The 7,023-nt window shown below is 45.1% G+C and overlaps 1 protein-coding gene across 3 annotated transcripts in view; it reads left to right on the top strand.

Annotated features, from left to right (window-relative positions):
• Window positions 1-68: 68 nt before the first annotated feature.
• The window catches only part of ARK2N (arkadia (RNF111) N-terminal like PKA signaling regulator 2N), a 56,655-nt gene continuing 49,700 nt past the window's right edge, over window positions 69-7,023 (top strand). For all 3 annotated transcript variants that reach the window (XM_075840751.1, XM_075840758.1, XM_075840742.1), the window contains exon 1: window positions 69-230. The gene's annotated coding sequence lies outside the window, so the exon portion shown is untranslated. The remainder of the gene's footprint in view (window positions 231-7,023) is intronic.

The following is a 7,023-nucleotide window of genomic DNA, read 5'->3' as shown; positions in this document are numbered from 1 at the left end:
CTTTGTGGTGAAAGGTCCTCCGCTCCGCCCCCTTGCTCTATTTTCATTGGTCGACGGCCATGCGTCCCCGCCCTTTCCCTCTGCACCGGAAGTGACTCCTAGAGCGGATCGAGCGGCAGTGCTATGACATATTGGCGGAGCTAAGTGTCCGGCGGCGGTGGCTGAGTCGGGGAGATGTGTCTGGCCGGCGGTGTACGGAGGGGCCTGGACACTGACTGAGTCTCGAACCGGTAGGTTGCTTGGGAAGTGTGGGCCGCACTGAGGCCTTAGTTGGCCGTAGGGCGCTGACTGAGGGGAAGGATGATGACACAGGATGGGGTATGAAGGAGCTGAAGCTCAGGCCTTGTGATTGCTTGTTACTGGAGTCATAGGGCCGGGCCTGTAATCTATGTGTGTGTATATACTATGTATTACCCTCCCAATTACTGTTCAATTTAATCTATTCCCAGTTATCAGCCATTTCAGGCTGGGGAGCAGCTGCCTGTAGGTCAAAGGGATGACTGGCAGAGTCCAAGAGGAGCACAGCTTTATGGCACAGGTGGTGGCAACATGCAGACTCTCTTAATTGTATATGTGAGCAGAATTAGGGGTTAGTGTCCCTTTAAGACAGTGATTTATAGGGGGGGGGGGGGTTTAGTTTATAAAGTTCATTTTCATACGCCCTATTAGGGAATTCTGAGGTAATAGAGGGGGTTTTCTGTTCAGAATCCCCATTTCTTGTGGTGAGCAGTTACAACGAGCGTCTCTCTGTCCTGCATTTCACAGAACCTGAATGTACATTATGTAATACTTAATGTCACCTGTGGTGGCGCTGCAGGGAGATAAAACACTTCCAGGTTTCCCCACAGATTACAGCTGATCGCTAGATGACACTTTGATCTGCTTTTTGTCATTTTACCCTTCTAATATGAATTGCCCAAAGTGGAAAACCCCTTTAAACTATACAACTATTGCTCTTATGGCGCTGCATAAATAGGCAGATCTGCTATTCAGATGCCTGGGTGATCATTCCAGTCAGTGCCTAGAGTTGTGATCATTCTGATTCCTGGGTTGACTTCCCTCCGTCCTGTGCGGCCCTGTCAGTGAGTATTCCCCTATTGCCACGCCCTCTCTGCTTCCTATTGGTTGTAGTGAGGTATGCCCTCACCCCATGGAGTTCTGGTTGCTACTTCTGTGGTTCTGTCATTGAGGAGGAAGGCCCTGGCAGGGCTGTATCAATACATCTTGTATTATAATGTCTGCAGATATCAACCGCCTTCACAGCCTGGATCTAAATGCCTAATAGGTTGTCCCATTAAGACCATCCCTTTTTAGATAAACATGGGCTCGACCCAAGATTTTCTATGAGTTTTTTTAGTTTTAACCCCCTTTCCTTAATTGTAAAGGTTGTGTCCGACACCTATATAACAATTTTTTTTATTTTTTTTCTGCACCAATACGGGGAAAGTATGACTGCAGGATCCGACTACACTGTTGGTAGTCTGTAACCATGGAGATACCCTAATCTTCAACGAAGCTGTAAACACATAAGGGTCGATTTTTTAATTAAGTTGCTTCCTTTATTTTAGATGTATTGGTGCAATAGAGAAAAATTGGTTTGAATGGTGGACATAGCTAATCGCTGTAGTGTTTTGTTCAGCCCATATGTGGCCAGTGTTGGGATCAGCCACAGTACAGTTTCATTAGTATTGTACCTTTTTAAAGGGGTATTCCGGTTACAACAAGTTACCCCCTATCCGTAGGGTAGGGGGTAACTTGCTAATCGGTGGGTGTCCGACAGCTCGCACCCCCACCGTTTACGAGAATCGGGACCCTGAATCCCTCGTTTGAGCCGAGCGGCAGGTCGCTCATGTGCACTGCCGCTCCATTCATTATGGGAGCGCCAGAGATGGCACAGTGCAGTGTTCGACTTTTTCTGGCGCTGCCAAAGAGAATGAATGGAGCGGCAGTGCGCATGAGCGACCTGCCGCTCGGTTCAAACGAGGGATTTGGGCAACTTCGGGGTTCTCGTAAACGGTGGGAGTCCGAGCTGTCAGACACCCACCGATCAGCGAGTTACCCCTTTCAGTACGGATAGCAGGTAACTTGTTGTAACCGGAATACCCCATTAATATATAGAGAGCTGCTAATATATTGTGTGCCGTGGTCACTGGAGCGTCTGTATGTTACTCTATGCCAGCCTGTGCAGTCTCTGCATGCTGGGAGTTGTAGGTTCTCAACAGCTAGAGTGCTGCAGGTTGGAGATCGCTGGTCTATGTGCTATGGCACCTTTTAGTGTGTTAGGTAACTGCATATAATCAGACTTATTTGTTTGTTACTTTAGTTTTACCCATCAAATGTTAATCAGCTACAATCTAATCGTGCACTCGTCAAGGGAAGGTGATCACAGGTGCTGGATTATTAAATAGTCCTATAAAATAATGGTAGAAAGCCCGAAATAAAGTCCTCCAGAGCCCTCATAGCAGCTCTCACCACCCCACTCATTAGGGTAACCCTATTAATATACTATTAGGAAATTATAAATAAATAGATTGGAGTATCCTGTTCCGAATTCTCATCTATTAGTCAGAGAAGAAAGTGGCCACAAAGAGTCTCTCGCTCTGGAGGACCCAGCATTGCGTGGGCAGCCAATTGATTTCAATAAGATCTGTGTAATGCTCCACTTCTCCTGTGGTGGTGCTGAATGGAAATGAACACTTGCTGCCCGCTTCTTCCCCCACAGATGACCGCTGATTGCTGGGGATCCTAGCAGCGGGACATCCTGTAATCCATTTATCTCCGGGGTCCATTTTTAAACAAAGAGGGGAACCAGTAGCATAAACTCGCGAGCGTTGGCTTCGTATATTTCAATGGCAGCGTGGGTTAACTCCTGTTTCTCCCCACACTCCAAAATATCCTGATAGGTTTATTGACTGCCTATGAAATTGTCTCTTATGTGTTTGAAATAGGGAAAATTAATTAGTCCCGATGGGGACAGAGATTGATGTGAATGGTGACAATATCCTTCAGTGCTGTGAAATATGTTGGAGCTGTAGGATGTTATGTTGAAGTCACCACTAGGGGGCGATTTGTATACTGTATATGTCACTTAGGCTTCGTTCACATCTCCGTTGGACTTCTGTTCATGGGTTCCATCAGACCTTTCCGTCAGGGGAACCCATAAACCGAAACCATAGCTTCTGTGTGATTGATTTCAGTGGTAATGCTTCCATTGCAAATGGTTTCAGTTTGAGTCAGTTCAGTAAGGCTTCCGTTGTTTTGGCGGAATCTACAGCGCAGTTGACTGCTATTTGTTCCGCTAAAAAAGCATCCAACTATCGCAGGTTCGACTTCCCTGGGGTGACTAATGAAAAAAAAAAATAATGTACAAAAAAGAAATTATTTTTTTAAGAAGAAACAAAAATCCTTCCCGTTGTTCCCCTAAAGTAATGTAAAAAAGTTACTATAACTGGTAAATCCGCGTCCGTAAATGTGAGAACTTTTCTAACCATGTTATCTCGCACGTTGAACGTTCTAAAAAAAATAAAAATGAAAAACTCTGCAATTCCTTTTTTTTTGGTCACCTTGGCTCCCCAAAAAAATGGAATAAAAAGTGTGTGTGGGGGGGGGGGGGGGAATGGTACCAATAAACACTACAGCTCACCCCGCAAAACACAAGCCAACACACCGCTCAATCGATGGAAAAATAAAAAAAAGCTATGGGTCTCAGAGAATATAGCGACAAACACAAGCTGATTTGACGGTTTTATTGGGAGTTCACTCACAGTTTTTTGACGCGGAAAACGCGCCAAAAAAACGGCCGAAAATGCCTTCCATTGATTTTTCCATTAGCAACGGAAGCGTTAGCATTGAAATCCTTGGTAATGCGCACGGAAAGCTGCCAGAAAGGTCTAACGGAACCCATGAACAGAAGCCCGACGCAGATGTGAACGAAGCCTTATTGACTTGATTAGTAGCCGCACATTGATCGCCACCTAGTGGTGACGACAGGCAACTGTGATTTCTATGAGTGTCTGTGGGGAAACAGGTATCCGATCTTGGTTGGAGATTGTATACGTATGTGAATACCTATAGGGTCTTTTTACTTGTTATCAATCACTTTCTCTAACTTCTTAATGGTCACATGTTGTACTGAGCACCCCCACGGTTCTGGGTGGCAGGAGGCTGGCTCTGACACTTGCTGGCATAATATAGCTTTTACCACATTTGTAGGCGTTTTGGCCTCAGCTTAACATCACATGCGTTCGGAGCTATCACGTCTCAAAATAGGAACCCAAGCAGATTAGCTAATTGAGCCGCAGCCACTTCGCTCCATGCAATGAAAATCTGCCCCTTTAATGTTTTATAAATGAAATACTCTGAGCCCCCGCTCCACAACCGGAGCTTTAATATCCCTTTGGCTGTGAAGTTTCTGTATCTCGAGTGTATTTATTTCATGAAACCCAGCGCTGTAACCTTATGTCTCTTCTCGCATTCCCATAAGGCCTTAATGCAGTATCTGGTACGCCTAGCTGCCAGGATAGGAGGGCATTCTGCTTCCGATACCCACACTAGACCAGCTTTGAGCATAGCCCGGCTGTATTATTCTGCAGGAAGGATGGCGTTGTTACTGTACTATGCTAGGAGCTCCCTATAGATGCATTACCAGGCCCTATTCACACCAACTCTTCTGTGAACACAAAGTTCCAGGGGTGACTACACTCGCAGGGGCTCAGGATTTGGAGATATGGCGTGTTGGTAGGGAGGGCCCTCACATTGAAGAGCTGCTCTCAGGTTTTATGTGGTATTGCAGCTCAGCCCAAATCAGTTCAATAGAGCTGATCTGCAATACCAGACACAACCAATGGACAGGTGTGGCGCTGTTTCTGTAAGAAAGCAATTGTGCCTTGCCATATCACGGCCCCATTATCGCAGAACCTGGCCCTTATTCATCTTTCTCCATGGTAGGGTTGTAAAGATACTAGAATTTGAAATTCGACACCAATAATTTGTGTAGTATTGCGATACTCTATACCAAAACGATACTTTGGCAACAATAATAATAAAAAATGTATTTTATTTTAAAGTTATTTTATTTTCTGATGTGAGGCACGAGGTGTGATGACTTTCGAACCTCCATGTGCCTCACATTAATTGTAATTAACCCCATCATGTTCCTCAGTCATAATGGACAACATTGGGTTAATGTGTGAGGTACATTATTGGGTTAATTACTATTAATGTGTGGAACATGGAGGTTCAAAATATTTAACAGCGTAAACTTGAACGACGCCTTAAATTTGTTGTTCCGGTCGCGACGATACCGAATGTGTATATTTTATGTATTTAGACTTAAAATGTTTACGGTAAAAAAAAAAAAGTGTATTTTATTTGTTTTTAAGGTTACTTTGTTGTTTTTTTTATTTATAATCTTTAATGTACTGGAATAGATCTATATGTCATTACATTAGCCTGTGTACTGATAGTATACAGGCAGTTGTTAGGACATACCTAAGTATGCCCTAACAGGAAATATGGTAAGACAGCCCTTCATTGGACCCTGGGCTGTCTGCCCATATATGGTATGACCCTCAATCGTGTCACAGGGATTCCCTGTGATGCAATCCAAAGGGCATCCCCCTTCTCATTTACCCCTTGAATTCTACAGTCAGCTTTGGTCGCAGCATTCAGGGGAATAGCAGCGGAGATGAGGTTTCTCATCTCCGCCATTAGAGCGGGGCTTCGGCTGTGTAATACAACCATTGCCCCACTCCTGACAAAAAGCGCGCAGTCAGCATGAGGTCATGCGGCCGGTGCTGCACTAATGAGCGGCGGCGCAGGCACTGAAGACAGAACATGGGGGTGTTTTGTAGTGCGCCTGACATGTTCTGATGATTAGTGCAGCGCTGGTCGCATCACATCATGCTGACCGCGCGCACTTGTCAGGACTCACGAGTATCACACAGCCGCAGCCCCGCTCTAACAACATTCATGTGTTACTATACTAAGCTGTGCGGCCGCACAGCTTTGTATCGAAATACATGAAATAACAGTATTGAACAGTTTGAGGGTGCATGAAATCGAAACCGTATCGACATTTTGATGCATCGTGCAACCCGACTCCATGGTGTTCGTTGGTCTCTCCAGGTGGCGTCCTGATCTGAGCTATCCTGCTTGTTGACTGTTTCCAGCAACAGATTTTTGTTACACAGGTTCCACATTTTACATTCATTCACCATAGAGGTGCAGAGTCCCTTTAAACCAGAGGTTCTAGATGCAGCAATAGAGGCGGCTTATTCATCTCCATAGATTCTCCTCCTGCTTGCATGGTGATGTCTTTCATGGAATTGTCTGAAAACATTGTTGCTCCGGCCCAGCGCAGGACTCCAGCAGAGGGACGCATACGCCTCACTGCACATCACTTGACCTATTTTAGAGACACTGAATGGGTCTTTCTTGGACGTGTCCTGCATTGACAAAAGGGAAATTAGTAACCAGGGTGCGCTGTTGGTTTATTGTCAGACTTTGCAGCCCTGGTGTACCTGATGGTCCTGATTTACTATGAAGTGTTAGGCCTCATGCACATGACCGTACTGGTTTTACGGGCAGCAAAACCACTGAGCCGATGCGGTCCATTTGACCACAAAAAAAAAACTTTGTTGTACACAGATCCACAAAAAAATATTTCCCCAGTTTAGTGGAACTGCAAATCCGGACCATAAAATGACTGCTCCTGAGTTTTTGTGATCCGGATTTGCAGATTCCGCGTGGATCTGTGCAAACCACGGTCCTGTTCGTGGGGCCATAGAAATGAAGGGGTACGCAATTTATTTGCAAAAATGAGGACAAATTGCGGAAGCAAATGCATGGTTATGTGAATCAGGTCTAAAGGGATACTCCTTACAGGAGACACGTCTCCAGCGAGAGCAGTAAGGCCTTGTTTACATGGCACTCAAAATACACGTGTGAACGTGTCCAACATTAGCGTTATTGTAAAGCGCTTTTTAAAACACGTGTTTTTTTTAAAACTTTTTCGAGGCGTTT

Source organism: Rhinoderma darwinii, chromosome 1 (genome assembly GCF_050947455.1).
Source record: "Rhinoderma darwinii isolate aRhiDar2 chromosome 1, aRhiDar2.hap1, whole genome shotgun sequence".
Classification (NCBI taxonomy): domain Eukaryota; kingdom Metazoa; phylum Chordata; class Amphibia; order Anura; family Rhinodermatidae; genus Rhinoderma; species Rhinoderma darwinii.
This window is presented reverse-complemented; position numbering and strand designations above follow the sequence as displayed.